The sequence below is a fragment of the Camelus ferus genome, chromosome 3, assembly GCF_009834535.1.
Source record: "Camelus ferus isolate YT-003-E chromosome 3, BCGSAC_Cfer_1.0, whole genome shotgun sequence".
Taxonomy (NCBI): domain Eukaryota; kingdom Metazoa; phylum Chordata; class Mammalia; order Artiodactyla; family Camelidae; genus Camelus; species Camelus ferus.
The window spans coordinates 44,182,348-44,207,812 of NC_045698.1; positions in this window are offsets into that span (position 1 = coordinate 44,182,348).

Sequence of the window (25,465 nt, forward strand, 5' to 3'; positions counted from 1 at the left end):
CTGAACACACGCACACACATAGCAAATGCATATGTATACACATATCTATGCAGGCAAATGTATATGTATTTGAACAACATATGCTTTGTAAAATATAAATGGAATAACATGCATTACTCTTGCAGTACTTTTATGTTAATTTATATTGGATTACTTTCCACAACATTTCTTACATATCTAGTTCTTTCTTTCTTTTTTTTAATTGATTGATAATCATTTTACAATGTTTTGTCAAATTCCAGTGTAGAGCACAATTTTTCAGTTATACATGAACATATATATATTCATTGTCACATTTTTTTCTCTGTGAGCTGCCATAAGATCTTGTGTATATTTCCCTGTGCTATACAGTATAATCTTGTTTATCTATTCTACAATTTTAAAATCCCGTCTATCCCTTCCCATCCTCCACCCCCTTGGCAACCACAAGTTTGTATTCTATGTCTATGAGTCTATTTCTGTTTTGTATTTATGCTTTGTTTTTGTTTGTTTGTTTGTTTTTGTTTTTTAGATTCCACATATGAGCGATCTCATATGGTATTTTTATTTCTCTTTCTGGCTTACTTCACTTAGAATGACATTCTCCAGGAGCATCCATGTTGCTGCAAATGGCATTATGTTGTCGGTTTTTATGGCTGAGTAGTATTCCATTGTATAAATATACCACATCTTCTTTATCCAGTCACCTGTTGATGGACATTTAGGCTGTTTCCATGTTTTGGCTATTGTAAATAGTGCTGCTATGAACATTGGGGTGCAGGTGTCATCCTGAAGTAGGGTTCCTTCTGGATACAAGCCCAGGAGTGGGATTCCTGGGTCATATGGTAAGTCTATTCCTAGTCTTTTGAGGAATCTCCGCACTGTTTTCCATAGTGGCTGCACCAAACTGCATTCCCACCAGCAGTGTAGGAGGGTTCCCCTTTCTCCACAGCCTCTCCAGCATTTGTCATTTGTGGATTTTTGAATGACGGCCATTCTGACTGGTGTGAGGTGATACCTCATTGTAGTTTTGATTTGCATTTCTCTGATAATTAGTGATATTGAACATTTTTTTCATGTGCTTGTTGATCATTTGTATGTCTTCCTTGGAGAATTGCTTGTTCAGGTCTTTTGCCCATTTTTGGATTGTGTTGTTTGGTTGTTTCTTATTAAGTCGTATGAGCTGCTTATATATTCTGGAGATCAAGCCTTTGTCGGTTTCATTTGCAAAGATTTTCTCCCATTCCATAGGTTGTCTTTTTGTTTTACTTATGGTTTCCTTTGCTGTGCAGAAGCTTGTAAGTTTCATTAGGTCCCATTTGTTTATTCTTGCTTTTATTTCTTCTAGGAGAAGATTTTTGAGATGTATGTCTCAAAAAAACTTCTAGGAGGTTTATTGTATCTTGTCTTATGTTTAAGTCTTTGATCCATTTTGAGTTGATTTTTGTATATGGTGTAAGGGAGTGTTCTAGCTTCATTGTTTTACATGCTGCTGTCCAGTTTTCCCAACACCATTTGCTGAAGAGACTGTCTTTATTCCATTGTATATTCTTGCCTCCTTTGTCAAAGATGAGTTGACCAAAAGTTTGTGGGTTCATTTCTGGGCTCTCTATTCTGTTCCATTGGTCTATATGTCTGTTTTTGTACCAATACCATGCTGTCTTGATGACTGTAGCTCTATAGTATTGTCTGAACTCTGGGAGAATTATTCCTCCAGCCTCTTTCTTTCTCTTCAGTAATGCTTTGGCAATTCTAGGTCTTTGATGGTTCCATATGAATTTTATTATGATTTGTTCTAGTTCTGTGAAATATGTCCTGGGTAATTGGATAGGGATTGCATTAAATCTGCAGATTGCCTTGGGGAGTGTGACCATTTTAACAATATTGATTTTCCAATCCAAGAGCATGGGATATCTTTCCGTTTTTTAAAGTCTTCTTTAATTTCCTTCATCAATGGTTTATAGTTTTCTGTGTATAATTCTTTCACCTCCTTGGTTAGATTTATTCCCAGATATTTTATTACTTTGGGTGCTATTTTAAAGGGGATTGTTTCTTTACTTTCTTTTTCTGTTGATTCATCGTTAGTGTAAAGAAATGCAACCAATTTTTGAACGTTAATCTTGTAACCTGCTACCTTACTGAATTCTTCGATCAGCTCTAGTAGTTTTTGTGTGGACCTTTTAGGGTTTTCTATATATAGTAACATGTCATCGGCATATAGTGACACTTTTACCTCTTCTTTTCCAATTTGGATCCCTTTTATTTCTCTCTCTTGCCTGATTGCTGTGGCTAGGACTTCCAGGACTATGTTGAATAGGAGTGGTGATAGTGGGCATCCTTGTCTTGTCCCAGATTTTAGTGGGAAGCTTTTGAGTTTTTCACCATTGAGTACTATGCTGGCTGAAGGTTTGTCATATATAGCTTTTATTATGTTGAGATATGTTCCCTCTATACCCACTTTGGTGAGAGTTTTTATCATAAATGGGTGTTGAATTTTATCAAATGCTTTTTCTGCATCTATTGAGATGCTTATGTGGTTTTTGTCCTTTCTCTTATTGATGTGATGTATTACATTGATTGATTTGTGTATGTTGAACCACCCTTGTGTCCCTGGGATGAACCCCACTTAGTCATGATGTATAATCTTTTTTATGTGTTGTTGGATTCTATTTGCTAATATTTTGGTGAGGATTTTGGCATCTATGTTCATCAGTGATATTGGCCTATAATTCTCTTTTTTGGTAGTGTCTTTGCCTGGTTTTAGTATCATGGTGATGGTGGCTTCATAGAATGAGTTTGGGAGTATTCCCTCCTTTTCAATCATCTGGAAGAGTTTGAGAAGGACTGGTATGAGTTCTTCTTTGTATGTTTGGTAGAACTTCCCGGTGAAACCGTCTGGTCCTGGACTTTTATTTGTAGGGAGGTTTTTAATTGCCATTTCTATTTCAATTACTCTTGCAGTACTTTTATGTTAATTTATATTGGGTTACTTTCCACAGCATTTCTTACATATCCAGTTCTTTCTTAATGACTGTCATGTATTCTGTGATATGAATGTGTCATTAATTTTTATGCAAGCCTCCTGTGTTTTCACTATTAGCGTGATAAATAGATGAGTTTTGCTAATCCAGACTGACCGTCTTTTTCTTTTATTATATGTATCTATCTCATTTACATTTATTTTTTATAATATATATTTGTTGCACTTAATTTTATCACAATATGTATTTGGTTATAGCAGATCTATGTTTTCCATTTATATTGTTGCCTTAAACTTTTTTTGGCTCTTTGTTCTGTGCATTCTTTGTTTTGCTTTGTCTTCCCACTTATGATAATATTTGAAACTTTGATAGTTAAATCCCTTTCTTGTTTTATCAATGTTGGACAGTTTTACACCTCATCATGAAAAAAGAGGAAAATTTATATTTCATACTTACTTCCAGTTTCTTCCCCTCATCTCACTTTTTTTTTCTTTTTTTGTATTACCAAAATTTATAACTTATACATAACTAAGCTCTGGAAACGTAATTACACACTCAGTGGTCACCAACAGTCCTTTCATCCGTGGCTTTCCTCGTCATGATATGACTTCCGATATTTTTTAGGAAGGGCTCATAAGTGATATGTTATCAGATTCTTTGCATTATTAAAACTATCTTTACATAAAGCATATATTTTTTGGGCCACACATTTTCCCCATCAAAATTCTGTAGATATTGTTTCATCCACTACTTGTACTGAATGTTGGTTTGGAGAAGGCTCAGGTAAGCCATCTTCTCCTTTGGGAAACATACTTTTAGGGTTGTTTTTTTTTTATTCTTGAAATTCATTGTCTCCACTAAGATATGGCCCGAATTTGAGACTGTATTTTTTCTTGAACAAAAATTCTATTTTCTGCAGATTTTAATCAGTGGATTAATATTTTCCATTATTTCAGAAAAAATTTTCTTTTTTTGTTATCTTTGAATATTTGTTCTGTTCTCCACTTTAGGAATATCAGCTATACACTGATGAACCTCTCACGCATTTGTCATCTTCTCTATACTCCATCTCATTTTTTAAAAATTCTTTTTCATTTCTTTTTGTGTAAGTTCCTCCAGCTACACCTCTACTTCTGTACCCCTAGCTGTGTTTTCAGTATTGTCTGTTCTTCTTGCTGCCCCTAATGTGACTTTCATTCCTATGCTTTTATTGTTACCTTAAATTTTTTCCAATGCTACTTCAGTTTATATTTTATTTTTGTTTGTTGTTTCACACTCTAATCTTTGATTGTCTGATTTCCTTTCTTTTCTCTCTCTGTCTCTTCCCAAACAAACTAAGTTCTCCTTCCTTAAAATAGGGTTAAGTATATGACATTTTCTTCTCTTTTCTGAAGTGATTCTTTTTCTGAATAGTTTTTTTTTTAATCTGCTGTCATTTGGTAGATTTGTTTCTTACTTGTTAGGTGCTATCTTTACATGGGTCCCATTTTGCATTCTTTATGCTAATAGGAGGAGGAGACAGGTCTACACAGGAGGATGGTAATAGGGGAAGCCATGAATGTCAATCTGGGGAATGTCTTCTCAGAACTCTTTTCAGATTTTCCTTCTGGCCGGAAGGCACATCTCTCTTCAGTTTTCTGCTCTTCCTCATTTGGGGAGAGTAGATCACCCAAATGGGAGGTCACTGTGTCTCCAAGTAGAGCCTCCAGCATACTATTAATTGTTTAAACATTTTTCTTTATTATTGAGCAATTATTGTTATTCTTTATAAGAAATTCAAACAGTACTAAATGATGTATGTTGAGAAACAAGTCTACCTCCACACTCAACCCTTTCCCCTGAGGTAACCACTCTTACCAGTTTTGTGTGTATCATTCTGGATCAAGAGTCTTACACGTATATACCTGTAAAAAAGTATACACATGCTTGAATTTTCTTACTTAGCAATATAGACTGGCAGTTTTCCATATTGGCATCCATCATTCTATGTCAGTCTTGCTAATTTAAGACTCCCACTCAGGGCATACTGAATAATTCAGGTTGTCCTGGCCAGCCCGTGATTTCTGACAAGATGAGGGAATAGTTTCTTTCCTTTTTGTTTCTTCCATGTGTTCTGCCACTTTAAGGGTTGCTTGAGTTGTCAGGATCCCCTGAAGGCTTAGTTAGGAAGGAGGGCAGAGCCAGGAGGGGTCTTGTTTGTTGAAGGTGAAAGAACAATCAGTAGTTCCTGCTCATGCCTATGTCTGCCTGACCTTAAAGTACAGGACTAGGAGAAACAAGGCTGGGGCAACTTGATTAAACAGGTATTAAAATGGGAGAGAAAGTTCTGTAAGTGAAAATGATATTCCAGGTATCTTCGTTTTCTCCCTCGTTCCCCTTCCTATGACAAGGATGAAAACCCTGGAGATACCAAAGTGTGTTCTGTTTTGGCCTGTCGGAAGGTTGGCTTATACAGCTGGCTTCACTCCGTACTTAAAATGTTTTCCATAAAAACAATATAGTTATATCTGAGATTGGAACAAAAAATAAGTTAACAACATTAGATGGATTAAACAAACAGATTCGAGAAGGGTTGAGATAAACCACTGACAGTTTTAACCTTAGTGAGAGAGATTGTTCAAACACAACTCTTGACTCTGACCTCCCAACTCGTTATATATTATCTTCCATTCAGGAAGACAAACAGAAATTTCTCCAGGGGTTTGTTTGGAATGCCTTCCCTGGGGAGTTACGACTCTTCCCTGTGGTGCTTTCAACTGGAGTAGAATCCAGCATCCGCAGGGTCTCCCTGCAACTCCCCTACACAGCCACTATGTACTGCAGATCTGCTGGTTACAGTGGGAGTGGGGGAAGGGCCTTTTTAAAAAGTCTTTCTTATTAAATGTTCTTATTACATGCCTAGCACTGTGCTGAGCATCTTATATGCATCTCGCTTAATTTTCACAAACAGTATCATGAAGAAGGTAGACTCATATTCCTAGGATAAAATTCTGACTCTGCCAATTCTAATTCTTTGCAAGATCATGTGACTTCTCTCTGCCTCTATTTTCTCATGCACAACATGGGGAATAGTGATAGCACCCACCTTGGAGGACTGTGGTGTGGATTAAAGGAGGCATTGCAAGGAAAGCTCCCAACAGGGTACCAGGGATCTGGTCAGCACTTGTAAAATGTCTGATTACATTCGTATTATTACTCTTATTACTACTCCCATTTTACAAACGAAGAAACTGGGGCCCACAGAGGGAGTGTCTTTTGCCATGTCACCTAGTCAATCAAGTGAAGCCAGTACCCAAACCTGGGTCTGACTGACTGCACAGACTGAGCTTTTAAACACAGGGCTCTCTGGCCTTATCATCATACCAACATTGAAGCTCAAATGTGGGGCTCAAAGCTCTTTGGGGATACCATGTGCTCTAACAAGACAAAGTGCTTTTGAACTTCCACATTTAATAGATGCATTCCTGAAAATTGTATTCATGTTGAATCCTGTTTTTCCTTGGCTTTCATTATATGAATAATTTTATGATGGTGCCATTCTCTCTTGCTCAGTATTTTCATTTAAAGACTCATAAACACGTTTGAATCCTAGTTTACTCTCTGGAATCTTTATTGTTCCTTGAGAGTTTTCATCCATTTACTACAAAATTAAGCCTCGGCTAGAATAACTGTTTATTGAATGCCATTAGGAATCTTGCTGATATGTGTCCTTTCATCCATTACTGAGTGCATTCCTAAAATCTTTTGCTTAGAATAAAAGATTGCTTTGTGTGAGTCCAGGTTGATTTTTACGTAAGAGAGTTGTTTTTGGTCTGCTTTTCAGAAGAGTGCAATTACATATGGAGATAAGATGATAGCTTTTGTTATCTTAAAATCTTTCTTAGAAGATTAAATCTGTTTTAGAATCCCAAAGTAAAGGGGAAGCAGAGTTGATTCTTATTGTTTGTGGTAGTTATAGTCTCTGCAAACACTGAATTAGTGCATATTGAATCATTGCTCCTAGGGGAAATATGGGGTTATGTTCCTGTGAGACTCTGGTCACAACATTTTCATCTGATCAATATATAATCTTGTTTTATGTGTCTGTCTGCTTAAAAACACCTTATTTAATATATGCTGTTGACTCATTAGCATTGAACTCATGGTCAACAGCAGTGAACAAAGATTATCTGACATGTGTATTTTCTCCTTAAGGCACATCACAGCCTTATTGTGCTTGGGAACACCAGAGAGTACTTCAGCATTACTCTTGGGGGCCACTTTAAACAGGGAAATTACCAATGAAAAGGACAAAGATGCGAAAACCTTGGCGCTAAATATCTCATGAGAAGGACACTTGCTTGCAAGTAGAAAGCTGAAACAAGAATGCAGAGCATTGCCTTGTTCGACCTCAGTCCAGAGCACGGATGTGTCTGGCAACTCAAAGTTTCCACTGCTCTGTGTGTGTACAGAAATAACTGTGAAAGTGCCCCAAGTAGTGAGGTTGAGGTTACAAACAAATGTTAACAAGTAAGACAATTCTCAAATATGGAATTTGCAAATAATGAGGAACAATTGTATTTTACTTTCAAAATGTCCCTTTTTGCTCATTTTCAGGTTTTAATTTAGGAACTATGGTAGATTGTTTGTGTTTACAGCCTCCACATTGGTCTGCCAGCATCAGGCTGTCTGCCCTCTAACTCTTGGTCCCCTCCTACTTTAATTCCAGACTTAACCATGTGACTTGGCTTAGCCAATGGGATGTTAACAAACTTGGTGCAAGTAGAAGCTGGAAAAGCACATGTGCATTTCCTCTTGGATCCCTGCCACTATCTGAGAACATGCTGGGCTGGCCCATAAGAGGGGTGTGAGAGATACGTGGAGGAGAGCAGAGCTGCCTCATACAAAGCCATTTAGACCAGCTGGTCCACTAGCTGATCACAGATGCATGAGAGAGCTCAGCTAAGATAAGCCAAACCTAACTCGAATCAGCCAGTCCCCCGACTCAATCCATAGACCATGAGAAATAATCAATAGTTTTTGTCTTAAGCCACTGTGTTTGAAGATCGTTTGTTATGCACCATTAACTAACTGATACAGAGACTTGAGCATCTTGAGTTTTCATTTGAGGACTTTAGCATTCTAGACCTTTTAGAAGAGCATCAGGCAGCTACTTCAGTGGAAGGTCAATGCCTGCCTGTCTGTCATGTGGAAGGTAGAAAGTGAGATCAACCATTTCATCATAGACCAGGGGAGAAAGAAGGAAAATAATAATCAGGAGGGAAGGGCATTAGACTGGTGTAGAACTGAGAGGATAGTTTTTCACATCTGCCTTCCCAGGTCTTGATGAGTAGCTTCCAATTCTTTTAATTTAACTTTGGCTTGGTTAAAATGTGACTTTTTTTCCTCTTACTGGTAAAGGTGGTTATTTTATTTTGCACTGAAAGGAAAAAAAGAAAAAAAGAAGCAGCCAGGGAAAAGGAGGGGTAGAGGTGGAAAGAAGGTAGTAAATTATGTACAGAAAATAATTTCTCTTGTTTCAGTCTCAGAATATGAAGGTACATTCACAAGGGGTGCAATACATCAATGAACTACAATGTGTTCCTCTAGAAAAGCTACTGGCCCCAAGGCATAGTGCAAGTTACACTTAAGAATGCCATAAAGCTTTTAAAAGTCACATTTTGAATCAAAATAATTTTCTTATAAAATATTAATTCTCAAAATGAGTTGTAAAACATGAACACAAAAGAGCTTAGATGATTTTTTTTTTTTCCCTGACGATAAAGCTAAAATTTCTTGGGGAAAATTACAGCTACTAGAAGGTAGTTCTCAGAGTCAATGAGTGAAAATATGATTCTGAAATTCCCTCAGATTCTATTCAGTCTTTCAGTTCAGTAACTGGGAAGGTATCAGGCTCTGCCCTCGGCACTCTGGGGGTCTCTAGGCTGTCAGAGGAAACTCTCAAAACACAATTGGAGCTCAATGTGCAACTTGAAGGTAAGTCATCACCCTTTGGTTGGTCTGAACTTACTTCCTGGACACTGGCTCTTAAAAGTGAAAAGACATCTGAGCTAAAGATACAAATCAGAGGCAATTATTTTAAAATGCAGAAAAAAACCTACTCATTGAAGGACAGCGCTGAGTGGAGCTAAGAATTCTGTAAAGTAATTAATAACTGAAAATTACCTTACAGAAATTTATGCTAATCTAGTACTTTGTAGCTAATGTAAAAAGAATCAGTTCGCTGATTTATAGATTTTACTGTTGGGATTTTTGGTCTAACACATAGTGATTTTTTGACATATCCCAGTGATAACATGGGTCTCTGGAGTCAGATTCCTTGGGTTCAAATCTTTACCATTTACAAAATCAGTAATTTTAGGTAAGCTTCTTGACCGCTCTTGTGCCTCAATTTCCTCATCTGTAAAATGGAGATAATAATTATTACCTGCTTCATAAATTTACTGTGTAAATTAAGTGAGAGGATATATGTAAGGGGTCATTCTATGTCAGCTATTAATAAGTATACATTAGTGTCAACTAGGAAACCCAGGCCTTCATCTGACATTTCCCAAATCCATTCCCTGACCTATTCTGAGCGTTGGTTTCAGGTCTGCCAACATTCATTCCCTCCTGTTCCTTTCCCCAATAGTGCATGGATTTAGCCATTACCATGAGAGTGCTTTCCCACTAGGAACACTGTCTTCCCATGAAACGTAGTATCAACATAAGTACTTCCGGATTTGGCTGACTACACCGAATTCAGCTCGTTTGTGTGGGAGACTAGATGAAATGAGGACAGATTTGCCTCGAGACTTCAGAGAACCCCAACCCCAGGCTCCTGCTGAACCCTGTAATGCCGCTGTCCTGTCCCCCCAGACCCATCACCTCCCATCTCAACGTCCCTGCTCTTCTGCTACAACCTGGAAATTCCCTGAGTCTGAGAAGGTCCTGCCCTGTGGAGGCTGGTCCTGGCAATGATACTTTCTGAGGCTATTTAAAGCATTTGTTGACATTCTTGTTGGACGGCTAGATGCTGTACTTAAATGTAACTGACCTGCAACTATTGCATATTTGCTCAGTCATATTTTCCCTACATTAAAAAACCTCCTTATTTACAGCTCTAAATCTCGGGGGATTTCCTGCTCCACCCTAGGAAATCCAATGCACCTGGTGAGCTCTGAGACCCAAATACACCCGAGTCAACTGAATTTACATCCTTGTTTTCCTCCTAACTCTTTTTCCAAATCTGCTTAAATGTAGTTTTGTCCAGAGCCTCTCGTATCTCCCTTGCAGACTCTCTGAGCCACCCCTGGATTGACTGTCAATAGATCAATTCTCATCTTGCCTTATTCAACTCATGTGCTCTCTCGAGCTACTGCTACACAAACACACAAAGTGTGGGAGGTCACGGGGGATAAGAAATAATTTAGAGTCCACGATGAGCTGTGCTTTGGAAAGACCTGACTGCAGCTGACCCAGCCTCCAGCCATAATTCCACATCGCCATCCACACTGACCTTCATCAATCTTTCCTCTTCCAATTAGTCCTCTCCCCTAAAGAACAGTGACTTGCTCACAGTTACATGGCATCTAGTAACAAAGTTAATTAGGAGTTAGGTCTCCCAGTAGTATGTACACCTTTTCTTAGGAAGAAATTCCTTCTGTTTCCAGAAAATGGGGTTTGAAACAAAGCAAAACAGAAACTGCTGTGATTGAGCATAACGCTCTGTGAGACGGAGCTCTGCATGCGGTGTGCATGGGAGAGATAGACTGAGGTGGACTGGGTACTATTATTTAAATAATAATAACAACAATAATGGCTAACATTTATTAAGCATGTACAATATGCCATGTGTTGTGGCAAGAGATTTCCATATTTTATCTCATTTTGATTCCCATGACAACCCTATTGCTCGTTAAAAGTGCTATATACTTCGCATGTGCTCGATAAATAAAAAAGAATATAGCTGTAACAGGGTAATATTTTCAAAATATTAAGCCAGTGCATTTTCATTTTTTTCCTGCTTAGTGCCTGGCGGCCATTCCCCCCTCAGTTGTGTCTGGGAAAAGGAGGCAGGGCTGTGGGCTGTGCGTTGTGGGTGTACAGGAAGGGCAGGGATGAAAAGGATGAGGGAGTGGAAATCCTCTTCCTTCCATCCCTGGAGTTGTGGGAAGAAAGGGATGAAATCCAGGGAAGACTTGGTGGCACGTGGGTCCTGACCGTGCTTGCTCTGGCCGGAGCCCCAGGGCATGTGTGAATGTGTGTTTACGGGTGAGGGAGCACGTTTAGGTGGAGGTACAAGTTGGGAGCAGAAGAGATCCTAGTGAAATGCCCTGTATGGCACTCGTGCATAAGACTACTTTGCAGAGTGAACCACAACCTGGGGCTGCCAGCCTGTGAGGCAGACAGAAGGCCTGAGTGAGAACTCTAGAGCCGGAATGGGATGGGATAAGTGCACAAGTTCTGTAGTCAGCAGTGATAACTGGCTATCTCCCAACTTTTAATTCCTTTGTCTTCCTAAGTAATGGAATCCTACTTTGGGGGCAGAATTTCACCCAGTTGAAAGTCTATATTGCACCTAGATATGGCCATAAAACTCAATTATGGACGATGAAATTTAAGCAAAAGTTTGAGTGAAACTTCTGGGATGGCTCCTTAAAGGAAGTTGACCTGTCAGAGAGACACTCCCCATCCTTCTTGTTATTACTTGGAAGCAGGACAAAATGGCTGGAACTTCAGTTGGCACTCTGTAACATGAGGTAATCTTGAGCATAGAAGAAGCAGGCCTGGCAAAAGAGAAGACATATGGGAAGCCTCGGTCCTGATGATTTCGTGGAGATACAAACCCTGGACTGTCTACCTCTAGATTGTTTTTAAGTGAGATAAATGTAATCTTAAGAGATATTCAGAGTCTGCTTAGAGTCAGACTGCAGAGATTGTAGGAGCAGATGGGAGTGAGGAGATGGATTCACAGTGGTTGGAGTGAAATGAAACTGCAGCGAAGGATTATGAGGCTGGCTGCTTAGTCTGAGGATTGAATGGGCGTCACAGCCAGGTTTCAAGGGTTCACAGTTCCAGCAAAGGCCCAGCTGAGTCCAAGTCAGCTGAGAAGATCCACTAGCCCCTGATTTAGCCAAGAGAACAGACCAAAACATGAAGGACAGACACCACTGTTGGATGGCAGGAGGCCACCTGCAACCAGGTAGAAGAGGCGACCAGAGGAGCCAGTAGATAGGACAGAACATGCCAGATGGACCTTAATTGCCCAGGAAGCTTGCCAGAGGCTGGCTTTCACTGTGGGGAGGGGAAACAGGAGGGAGTAAGATGCTGCAAGATTGGGTGTTAATCTGGAAGAGACTGAGTTTACTAAAGGAACAGCTCTAAGTGTTGTATTGGGCTGATTGTTTCTGGATTGGATTAAATTTGGCTTTTTTTTTTTCCTCCCTTGCTACCTGGTTGATAATGGAAGTTGTGAGGAGGATCAGATGAGACATAGGAATAGAAGAGGTACTAGCTACGTTTGTCTTACAGATGTAATCATAGTGCCTGAATTGGCTTTACCACGGACATGACTATTTTAATCCCCATTTTACAGATGAGGACACTGAAGCTTGGAGAAATTCAGTCACTTTAAAGTCACATGGCTATTAATTATGTTCATATCTAACCCATTTCAGGTTTGGGGCTCTATCTCCTGCAATCCAAGACAGAAGGACTGGGGAGCTGCCACAGCCACAGTTTACTTGTTCTGTGTGTTCAGTGTTGGGTAGCTGATCAAACTGCAACTCAACTTCTTAGCTTTTCCAATTTCCAGACTCCTTTCTGCTAGATCATGAGGCATTTAGGAACTGAGTGATTTCGATCTGACTCCAAAATATACCAGCATATGGATATTACTCTATCATTCTTGGCTACTGAGACTGTCAGTATATAACTGATTTTTGAAATGAAAGCCCAAAGCCTATAGATTTACACATAAAGTGGCAAAACTGAGTCTAATAGATTTAAGGGCACTGATTCACCAGGGAGCATCTAAAAGGAGATGAGAATGGCCGAACTTTAAAGTCTGATCTTGGACCCTTGAGCGAGTCTTCATAGTTATATTATCATTCATTCCTGCACTCATTCACTCATTCATCCAATATTTTTGAATGTCTGTAACAAGCCAGGCACAGACTGAGTGGGGAAGAAAATAACTGGGAATAGCTAGGTAGGACTGACCTCTCAATGCTCTGTTGTCCTTTTTTTTTTTTTTTTTTTTTGTCTAAAACCTTTCCTACCTCAAATACTTCAATTATTCCAGAAAACTCTATTTAACTAGAGGCCATCTAAAACACAAACATCTTGTAAACCTAAAATGTCTGGGGTAAGGAAGAAGATGCAAGGCGTGTATGTGTAGCTCCTCCCAAAGGATTGATACCTTTCATTTGCTAGTTTCTAGAGTTTAGTTCTGCTAGCTATTGATACAGTTTATGTTTATGATGTCTCTATCTAGCTATGTGTATCTATAAAAATGTGAAATGAGCATTCCCTTTGACGAAGCAATTCCACTTTTAGGAATTTGTCCTCATGGATATACTTGAACATGTGCTGAAAGATTTATGTATATTCACAGTAGCATTGTGTCAAATAAGAGAAGTCTGGAAACAACCTACATGCCCAGGAATATGAAACTGATGGACTGGATTATAGTATAAAGTGGAATACTCTGCAGCCTTTAACAAGACTGAAGTACAAGTGTCGACCTACTTCTGTAGATCTAACATGAAACAATTCCAGCATCCATTGTTAAGTGAGGAAGTTCAAGGAATAGAAGTATGAATATAATGCTACGATTTCAGTAGTAGTCCATTGGATGGAAAAATTATAGAGGAAATCAAAATGAAAGAAAATATTTCTTCCTCCTAATTGTCAATAGACATGTGCTAGGAGAGAAATCCTGAAATTGTGCAATTTGCCCTGAGTGTGAGTCTAAAAGGCAAACTGGCTCCTTAGAATGACACAGGTATTTGCATTTAGCCGAAAGGTTTACTGCTTGTGACGTAGCTGACGTGAGCAGGGGTTTAGATCGGGAGCCAGAGAGACCCCTGTCGGGTGAGTGCCATACACTGTCCTTGCTTTTTCTTGGATGAGGCAGGAAGGGGTCTGGGGAAAGCAGAATGGAGTTAAAATTGGGAATCCAAGGAGGGGAAGGGGACAGGGAGGAGCAGTAGAAAGGCTTGAGATGAAAGCTGTGGCTCTGGAGGGTAGGCGGGGCACAGCCTTTCTTCCTCAATTCTTTCTGTTTTCTTTCCCTCGTATTTTGTCAGTGGGGAAATCTCCCGGTGGAGAAGTGCAGCCCCATCACCCACAGTTGGAGACGACGGGCTGAAGGAGGGAGAGGAAGGGAGCTGTGGCTCCGCACCAGAGCTAACTAGACAGCTTCTCCAAGAGGGCGGGCCCCAGGGGTCCCTGTGGTCCCAGCCATCTCTATTTTCCTGACATTAGGAATTCATTAATCATTCAATTGGACAGATTCGTGGTGGGCAAACAGCTCTGTGTCACCATTTCCCTTGTGAACAGAGTATGAGCAGAATTAAATATTTGTAAAAGTAGGTGACAGATGGGCTGTTTGGAACAGTCTCATTTATGGTCATTAAAAGGGGCCTTTTGAAACAGAGCACCTGGGATGTTGATGGTCCCTTTCCAGGAAGGAATTGTAAACCCCACACTATCCAGTGTCGGGTTCCATATGTTTCCCCAGAATCCCACGTGGCTTTTCCCCACCTCCCCCCACCAGGCCCTGGGTCTCCCCTCCCATGAGAATGTAGCCACCATGAACCCTGCTTTCTTCCTCTCCCCATCTCAGTCCTATCAGGGACTCACCCTGCATGTCTGTGGTCCTTCACTGCTGGGGAGCACTTTTTAGTTCTTGGGGAACAGATTCTGGGGTGATGTGGCCCTAACCTCAGATGGAGTGATACATAGCCACCTCTGCCTTAACCTGGCCCATTCCTGAGTCTTCTCTCCTTTCTAATTTTGTTTTAAAAGTAAAATACTAAAGCAAACTTTTTTTTGATATTTTTAATTGCTGTTTTTATTTTATTTTTAAATTGAAGTATAGTTGATTTACAATATTGTGTTAGTTTCAGGTATATAGCAAAGTGATCCAGTTATATATATATGTGTACTATATGCAGGTTATTTTCCGTTACAGGTTATTACAAGCTATTGAATATAGTTCTCTGTACTATACAGTAAATCTTTGTTGCTTATCTATTTTATGTATAGTACTATGTATCTGTTAATCCTATACACCTAATTTATCCCTCCCCTACTCCCTTCCCCTTTGGTAACCATAAGTTTGTTTTCTATGTTTTCTGTTTCTGTTTTGTAAATAAGTGCATTTGGTTCCTTTTATTAGATTCCACATGTAAATGATATCATATGGTATTTGCCTTTTTCTGCCTGACTGACTTCACTTAGTATGATAATCTGTAGGTCCATCCATGTTGCTGCAAATGGCAATATTTTGTCCTCTTATGGCTGAATAATATTCCACTGTATATGTACCACATTTTCTTTACCCAGTCATCTGTTGATGGACAGTTAGGTTGCTTTCATGTCTTGGCTATTGTATACAGTGCTGCTGTGAACATTGGGGTGCATGTATCTTTTTGAATTAGAATTCTTGTCTTTTTTGTATATATGCCCAGGAATGGGATTGCTGGATCATATGGTAAATCTTCTGCCCATTTTTTTGATTGGGTTATTTGTTTTTTTGATATTGAGTTGTATGAGCTGTTTGTATATTTAGGAAATTAAACCCCTTGTTGGTTGCATCATTTGCAAATATTTTCTCCCATTCCGTAGGTTGTCATTTTGTTTTGCTTATGGTTTCCTTTGCTGTGCAAAAGCTTTTAAGTTTGATTCAGTCCCATTTGCTTATTTTTACTTTCATTTCTTTTGCCTTGGGAGACTGATCTAAGGAAATATTGCTACAGTTTTTGTCAGAGAAAGTTTTGCCTATGTTCTCTTCCAGGAGTTTTACGGTGTCATATCATATTTAGGTCTTTAAGCCATTTTGAGTTTATTTTTGTTTATGACATGAGGGAGTGTTCTAACTTCATTGATTTATATGTGGCTGTTCAGTTTTCCCAACACCATTTGCTGAAGAGACTGTCTTCTCTCTGTTGTATATTCATGCCTCCTAAAGTGAAAATATTGGTATGTGTTTCATGTGCAGAAACTATCACCAGCTCTCATGAAGGCTGACATGCATTAGGCACTGAGGGCCTAGGGATGCCGCCATCCTGGAATCTGCCTGTCACACTGCAGTGGAGGCCTAACCCTGTCCTCTGCACATCTGGGCCCCAAGTACCAGAGTCGTAAAGTGCCTTCCGAGGTTGCACAGCCGGGCCTCCTCATGGCTAAACTTGAAGCCATTTTTCTTGATTCTGCAGGGGCGGTTGTTCCCTCACTGTGTAGACACTGATTAGGTGAGTGAGAAGAGGCTGGTTTTCAAAGGAAAAAGGAGAGGCTCTACTTTGGAGTTTCTCCCCTTCTGTGGTGACTTAGTGCCCTGGAAGGGTCAGGCCCGAGAATGCTAAGTCCCCACAAACTTTGAGGACATGGGCATTTCATCTCTCTCTTACCCTAGGGCGGTCCCTTCCCAGAGCCTTCAGCCACAAATGTCACACTAGCACCCTGCAACACTCCTCCCCTCCTGCATCTACTTGTCCCTGCCCTGGGCCCGGGTCTCTCAGGTCCAGCACTCTCTCCAACAACCCCCAAAGCCTCCACCACTTCTGGAGTGAGGCGCTTTCCACACCCTGACTCCATGTGTGAGTAGATCTCATGTGTGCGTCCTCTTTCCCCAGTCAGCTTCAAAGAACACAAAAGTCCTCCTTGAAAAGGGCAATGAGGTCTGATGAAGAATGAATGCTGTGAGCTTCACAGGGGCCTCCTAGGGCTGGAAAGTTACTGTTGGAAGTGTGCCTTGACCTCCTGCCCCATGACACCTGCTTTCCCCTGGCTCTGGTATTCAGGGGTCCCCCTGAGGCACGTGGGTCAGGCAGCAGAAGGTTCCAGGGAATGTTTGTATGGAGATGTGCTGCTTAGAAGCACTCGGGGCAGCAGGAAACGGGGCTGATGCGCTAATCCAGAGCATGAAGGCAGGCAGGCCAGGCACGGGGCATCTCCCAGGGACACTCCTGGTGGTAGGAAATTTTGGCTGTTTTGGGTGAGCAGAACCACAGAACATGGAACCAGGAACCAGGTCACGGTTCAGAGTTTCTGCCAAACTCCTGTCTTCTTAGCGTCACAGAATCTTAGTGTAAGGGAAGACTGCGGAGAACAAGACCCTGTCTCTTGCTCAGTGTTCCGCATCCCTGTCCTGCTCCCTCAGCATCTGCTCGTCCACTTCCAGTGGCAGGTATCTCACTGCCCAGGAAGGAAGTGCATCCCACATTGGAGCCCTCTGCTGCTATCAGCTGAAATTGATCTCCTCGTGACTTCTAAGTGATCCAAGGCCTACTCATGGAATAACACCGAACAGTCTCATGTATTTTCCAGATAATAACACTTCAAATATCCAAAAGGAGGAACCAGCTTCCTCCCTGTCTACCTCCATCCCAAAGTCTCCTCTAGGCTTTATGTTTTTAGTCTCTTAGACACTCATGTTTGGACTTACTCCCTTTATCAAGAGAGTATCACATAGTGGACAAAGTGTAGGCTTTCGTTCAAACAATGGTTCTAATCTAGGTTCTACCAGTATATTAATCTTGGAACCTCAGCACTGTCATCTGAAAATGAGGATAAAGCATGATGGGGGAGTTATTATTATGCAAGCTCATTCATTCTCAACTGGTTCAGGTTATTCTGTTACAGGCATGTGAGTGCTCTGTCTCACTCCTATGGTGTCCAGTGTGACTTCGAAGAAAACCAAGAAAGATGTTGACCACATGCTGGGTGGTTTCCAGTGAAGTGAGGTTCCCATGAAATTTCTCTCAGGAACTGGCCAGCATGGTCTCTGAGGATGGAGATGGGTGCTACTCTGTTGAGTGGAGGCTCTCTGTTTTAATGCTCAAATGGTCCCTTTCGTGGTACTCCATCTCTCAACCATTCCTGCGTAGAGACTCCTTTGTCTTCTTGGACAACTTCTCTTTGATCAACTCCCAGAATCCTAGGCACAAGAATTCAAATCAGTGGAAAGCTAGTTTACCTCTCAAAGAGTGGGGTGTGGTGGGGCTTAAACTTCATACCTACCCAATGCAGTAAGGAAAAGAAAAACAAAACAAAACTAGTGTGTTTCTATATTAAAATAGTCTGAATCTTCATCACCATCCACAGTGTGAGCCATGTCCATTTCTGAACTTCGAGACTTTCGCTCCAAGCTGGTTTCTGCCATTCCACCTAGGAATTGCTGCATTTAGAGGAGATGGACTGTTTCTAGAATCATTTGCTGAGCAGTCTAGAATTCTTAGTTCTGATACTGTCAACTATAGATCAAAATATTTAGGAGAGATGTAGGGAAGAACTTCTCAATGATGCCAGTACCTATGGGCATCAGTACCCTCAGGATTTTGGGAACTCTATCCAGAGAGCCTAGAGAATGGGCTGGGAGTAATCTGATCATTTAGTTCAGGTGTAGTTCTGTTCTGAGCTGGGAGGATAGATTAGATCTGTGTTTTCCAAAACGTGGTATGGTTTGCATCCAATGAAGAGCATATAAGATAATTCTAGGTGATATGTGGATCAACATTTCTTATTTTAATATTAATATTCTAATTTTAATTAATTAAATAAACATCCCAACTTAAAGTGTCTTTTAAAAAAGTATACCCAGCATATCTCAGCTCTAATTTTACGGCTATTATTGCTTAGGCTAGGGCTAAAGAAAAGCAAATCAATGTAGAGTTCATTTGAGGAAAATATTAAACCCATTAAATTACAGGTATTATGCAGCCATGGCAAAATTCCCAAAGGTGGAGCTCAGATGACAGAGGCTGGGGAGACACCACCCTCAGGGACAGAGCTCCCGTCCTTGTCTCTTGCTGCCATGACCTTTGTAAGAGTTTCAACACAATCTAGATCTTTAAGGTCTTTTTCTTCCACCTGCTGTCGGCGTGACGGGAGAGATTTCGCGGGCTAATGTGATTTTCAGGTATTTGGTGTGGAGGCCCCGCGGCCCGACCTGGGTAATGAAGAGTTCATCTCCCTGTCGGCTGAGGCTGCTCGCCATCCGCGCGTGATGCGCGGCCACTGATGAAGATGGAGTGGCTGGGCCGGCGGTGTTATTAATGCCAGTGCTGGATCTGTGAGCATCTGCAAGTGAAACAGAGTGAGATGCCCTTCACTTAAGCCCATGAGGACAATGAAAGCCAGTGTACCGCTTGGCTGGGAGCCAGAGGTGGGCCTGTTGTCACAGTAAAGAAATTCATTAGGGAAGATCTTGTACCAAGGACTGGAGAGAAAAAGAAAGAGGGTGGGAGAGGGTGTTGATTGAGCGACAGCAAATTAAAACTTTGTCCCTTGCTCTGGGATACACATAGGTCCCTGCTTCTACAGATTTATGACACAGAGGCCCCAGAGGGGCTTCTGAATGCCTATGATCCAGCCATACCACACCCCCATCCAAGCCATGGGCTGGATTCCTTTCTAGAGTTGGAAGGGCTGCCATGACACCTAGTGCAGACAGAAGAACTCTGAATGGGAGGATGTGCTGCGGGAAGAGGATGAAGGTCTCTAAAGTCCAGTACAGACAGTGAGATGATGGTCTGGGGTACCAGATACCTGGTACAAAGTTTGCAAATTTAAAGGGGCAAGGCAGGTCACATAACTTGAAGTGGGCCAGCAGTATGTGGCAAGAAGTGGAGACCCCTGCAGTCTAGGAGCCCCATGCTCCATTTAAGGGGGCAGCCACTCTGGGCACCAGACATTGTTTTGATGAGGAAATCCTAGTCCTTGTTTCTAGATCTCTGAGGTTTCAAGAGAAGCTATATGTGAATATTTTAAAAATATACAAAACTCCCTGATTTAAAAACATTTAACTTAAATTTCTAAAAAAATTTATTTAATATTTTTTAAAAATCAGAAAGAAAAAGAAAACACCAGACTGATAAAACTGATGATCTGGGTTTGGCCTGTGGGCCTCTGTGGTGAGCAGAATAATGCCCTTCCCTCTAAAGATATCTATGTCCTAATTCCCAGGAACTGTGAATGTGTTATGTTACATGGCAAAGGAGAATTAAGGTTGCAGATGGAATTAAGTAGCTAATCAGCTGACCTTGAGATGGGAAGATTAACTTGGATAATCCTGGTGGTCCCAATGTAATCACAATTGTCCTTAAAAGTGGACAGAGGAGGCTGAAGAGTTGGTGTCTGAGTGATAAAATACGAGAATGAATCAGTGCAATGTTGTTGCTTTGAAGATGGAAGGGGGCAACCAGTTAAGGAGTGTGGGAAGCCTCTGAAAGGTGGAAAGGTCAAGGAAATGGATTCTCCCCTAGAGCCTCCCGGGAGCAAATCAGCCCTGCTGACACCTTGGTTTTCATCCAGTAAGATGCATTTCAGACTTTTCAACTACATAACTGTAAAATGATAAATTTATGTTGTTTAAGCCATCAAATTTGTGATAATTCGTAACAGCAGCAAAAGGAAACTAACACAGCCTCTATTTTCAAACTCCCAATCTACAGACTGAATGGGAGAAAGGTAATACAGTGAAAGCGGGGAAACATGTAGACCTCTGTTTGCCCTTTGTAATAACGAGGGAGAGGTGAAGAGAACGACTGCTAGGCGTGGCTGCTTGAATTCCTTAGTGACCGTTTTAATAAAAATACCTGCCCCGTTGACCACATGCATCTGATCTTTTACTTCTGAGACATCCAGCTCTGTTCTTGGGGCACTTTGGGGCAAAGATCCAGGGGCTTCCCAGGTCGGTATACCTGGTTCACCATGGCCTCAGTGCTCACCAATAATCTGTGGGATCGGCTGTATTTCTTAGCCTCCTTGGCAGTTGGGTTGGGGCCACATGGCCAATGGGATGTGAACAAAAGTGATGGAGGGTACTTCCAGGCCTAGTCCCTCAATAAACCCATGTAATCTCCAGCTCCTCTCTTTCCCTGGCTATGGTGAGGCCTTGTGTTCCAGATTATTTAGCTACAAGGTGGAGGAGGACTGTCCCACCTGTGTCATGAGCAAGAAATCAACTTTTGTTTTGTTGAACCACTAGGTTTTAGAATTGTCTGTGGCAACATACTGATCAGTTGCTGAATCCGAAATGGACAAGACAAGATGGAGGAGTGAATGTGGAAAGATAAGTGAGCTGGAACCCAGGAGAGAAGACGTGTGATGGTTCAGAGGGGAACCATGGTTTCCCAAGTGTGATCTGGAAACCACTAATGGGAACTGAGTATGTGAAGGTGGCAAACAGAAGAAGAACATTTTACAAATTTTAAGGCAAGGATTTATTTTATTTTATTCAACATGTATGTCTACCCTGTAATTTCACAGATATTTTTTGCTTAGGAGTCAATCAGAACTAGGCTTAAAACATATTAAATAACAAATATACAAGTAGTACATAGGGGTGGAACAAAAATATGAAGGTGGCATTTAAATAACTGAAATTTAGGGACCATGAAAATAAGCCATAAGAAAGTAAAGGAAGCTTGTAGTATATATCTGAAAAAAATAGATAGTTGCCATGGCTTTTGCTATGGGAAAGCACATATTTAGCTCTAAAATCCTAGGAATTAAGGGGGATCTAAAATGATCAGCTCCTTGTTGCCTTTATAATGATGTCCAACTTCCTTGGCCTGGCATTCAAGACCTTTTAGATGGCTAATATCTACAGCAGCTTAACTTGCCAGTTAAATTTCTGTTAGCCATTGTACGTGATTCTACTGCTAAATTCCACCCCATTTGTGAGCCATAACTCAAATCCTGTCTCCACAAAGCTTTACCTTATTACTCCCCAGTAAAAATAATCTTACCCTCTTGAAAGGTCTTAGATCACCTATTCCTGGCACCAGCCAGACACAGTCTTGAGGTAGAGTTATTTGTATAAGCATCCTGCCTTCCCATTTAAATTGTGAGCTCCTGGACAAGACTGATCCTGTTCTTCCAATATTTGTTTGACTCTTTCGTGCTCCCTGATAATTTTCAGTAATACACAATCAACATACTGGTAGTAATTTTTTATTGTAAAACATCTGTTTCTCGTGCTTCAGAGCTTTTCAAAGCACAAGCCAGGAATTGCTGGAGATACGAGAATCGAGCTGTCCTATGACATGAGGATAATTTAATGAGCTTTCTGTTTGAAGAAGCTTCCAGGCTTCAATGAAGATATCTATTGGGAGTGTCATGAGGTTTGCTGCTACCTGGCTTATTATAATGGTCACGCTGGTGAAATGTTTTCGGGCAGGATGTCAAAAGTTATGGTAGCTGCTGAAGCAGGTAGACTTCAAAATTCAATTATAGAATTTGATTTCTCTCTTATCTAATAGTCAAAGCAAGCCAGCTTTCCTTGGCATGGTTATCCAGGAACCAAGGCTCCTTTCATCGTGTGGCTCAGCCATTCTCTAAGCTGTGTCATCAGCTCCATCCAACTGGCAGAAGATGAGAGGTTGTGAATCGGGTATTCCCACTTTTAAAGAACTCTGGTTAGGAAAGGACATACCTAATTCCAACTCACAGTCCACGGGTGAAAACTAGTCACATGGCCCCATCTAGATGTCAAGGGGCTGGGAAATGTGGTCCCTAGGTGCTTCTCATCAAACTTTTAATTACGGATTGGAGAGTATGGACTCTGTGTGGAGCACTGGCACGCAGCTGGGTCAGCCCACCAGCTGTCTTCCGAGTTAGGCCACCACTTAATTTGATTTACAAGGAAATGTGGGAGAGTTTGGGAAATAACTGGAACTACAGAGGAAAACAATGGACGAAGATAACCTGAGAAATAGTTGAAATGGAGACAAAGCCCGTCCAGGTCCCTAAACGACTGTCTCCATCTTTTTAGGTGATAGAGACCCAGCACAGGTGCTGGAGCCCAGATATGCAAAATTCTGCAATGAGGAAAAGTGGGTGGAGGGCGGCTCTTCTAATCTGTGTGCTTCGGAGAGTCATTTTGGGATTCTGGCCCAGTGGAGGCGTCAAGTTGCCAGGCACTTCCGTCTGGACTGCTGGCCAGTTTATGGTGCTTTCCTGACCACCGGACTTGGGAGAGAAGAACCAAAAGTACTGGCTTTTAGGTAGAACAGTATCTTTTTTTCACTACATTTTCTCCTGTTCTCTTATTTGAACTTTATAATAATTTGATGTCATAGGGAATATTGTCATTTAGTAGACTAGAAAGTGAGTCATGGAAATGGCCCAGTCTCTCACAGGAGTGTCTGAGTCAGGACCAGACCCTTGATTTTCTGACTCTAAATTCACGGCCCAGGTGGGTATAGCTCAGTGGTAGCGTGCAAGCTTAGCATGCATGAGGTCCTGAGTTCAATCCCCAGTACTTTCATTTAAAAAAAAAATGGAGCTAGATTCAAGGTCCATTTCATTGCAACACAAAATCCCCCCTGGGAAACAGTTGGCTTTAGGTAAAAAGGAGAAATAGGTCAATTCTGTCCTTCAGTCTTGCAGATTCTTTTTTCTGTGACCTTTTGCCCTCTCAGATATCAGTTCCCTAATTTCAGTTGACTTGCTCTGATCCCCTGATCCCCTTGGTTGTGCTAACTTCTGTCTCCCCCAGAGGCATTGGCATCTCTTTCTAGGCCAAATATAAAGAGATGTGGCTCTATTAGCGGGGGTCCTGTGGGAGGATGTTGGGGAGCATGAAGGCCTGTTCCAGCACCTGTGAAACACAAGTAAATAATCACACGCTCCATAAAGTCAGTTCCAGCCCCAGCCAGCATTGCAGTGACCATCGCTTCTTGCCAGAGCATAAATCACACACGTCAGAGTTTACAGCTGCAAAGGATTTTAGAAATCACCCAATCTAGCTATTTATGTTTGGGTGGTAAATATATGAGGACTTGACAAGACGGTCACTCCCACCAGCGATCAGAACAATGTAATTAAAATGAGAAGACCAAGTTTTCCTCTGTCAGGTTGACAAAAACAAAACCATATCCAGTATTAGCAGGAATGTGGGAGAATTGTCTCTCTAATACACTGTTGTATGACTATGGATTGGTAACAACTTTTGGGGTTATTTTGGCACGTTTCAAAGCAAAACTTGAAATAATTAAAAAAATTAAAAAGTAATTTGAAAAGTCTAAATTTAAATAGCAAAAAAAATTAAAAGCAAAAATTAAATGGCTATAGCGACTTCACATGCAAAGATCCCTATATCCACAGAGGTGCACAAAATTATGCATTCATGTATAATCATGAAAAAAATGGAGAAAACAAATATTTTGGCAGAGGAAGTGCTGAATTAATTATATAAAAAAAATCTATATTGTGGGTTTTGTGTAGCTGTTGAAAAGAATGATTTAGAAGTGTATAATGGTACCGCTGCTTTGGAAAATACTTGGTAGTTCCTCAAAAAAGTTAAACGGAGAGTTGCTATATGACTCAGAAGGATATAACCAAGAGTACTGACAATCTATGTCCACACAAAACTTGCACACAAATGTTCATAGCAGCGTTATTCATAAGAGCCCCCAAATGTAAACAAACCAAACATCATTCAACTAATGGATGGATAAGCAAAAGGTGGTATATCCATACAATGGAATATTATTCAGCCATAAACAGCAATGAAGCACTGATTCATGCCACAGTGTGGATGAAATTTGAAAACATTATGCTACGTGAAAAAAGCCAGACACAAAAGGGGACGGATTGTAGGATTCTAGTCATATGAAATGTTCAGAGGATGCAAATCCACAGAGAGAAAAAGTCTATGGATGGTTTCCAGGGGCTGAGGAGAGGGAAGCAATGGGGGGCAGGGTGACTGCTAATGAATACAGACAGAGCTCCTCAGGATGGGGATGGAAACATCCTGGAATTAGAACTTTGTGAGTCATGTGGCAACTCTTTGTGAACGATACACTGAAAGCCACTGAGTCATAAACTTTAAAATTGAGTTTAATAGTTTGTGAACTATATCTTAAAAAAAAAAGATCTGTCTCTCTGATATAGAAGCGTGTTTCTGATACATTGTAGATTCAAGAACAAGTTGTTGAACAATAGATAGCTTATTTTTTTTAATCATGTAACAAAACAAACTGTATCAGTTATGGTCCAACCAGAAAAATTAAAAGCCCTAAAAATATTTAAAAAGAGAGAATTTAATGCAGGGAATTGATTGCAAAGGAAAGAGCACCCCTACATTGGAAAGACAGAGAGAGGAGACAGTAATACCAGAGTCACTGTGTGGAGGGTCTGTCCCATGGAAGCTGAGGGGAATTGCAGCCACTACAGAGATGCCACAGGAAGCAGGGCGATGGGGAGAAATACCCTCCCTTTCTCTCCTCCTCCCATTGTTTGGTCTCCCTCCCATCATAAGCTATTGGTCATATTTACGCAGAAGCCAGGGG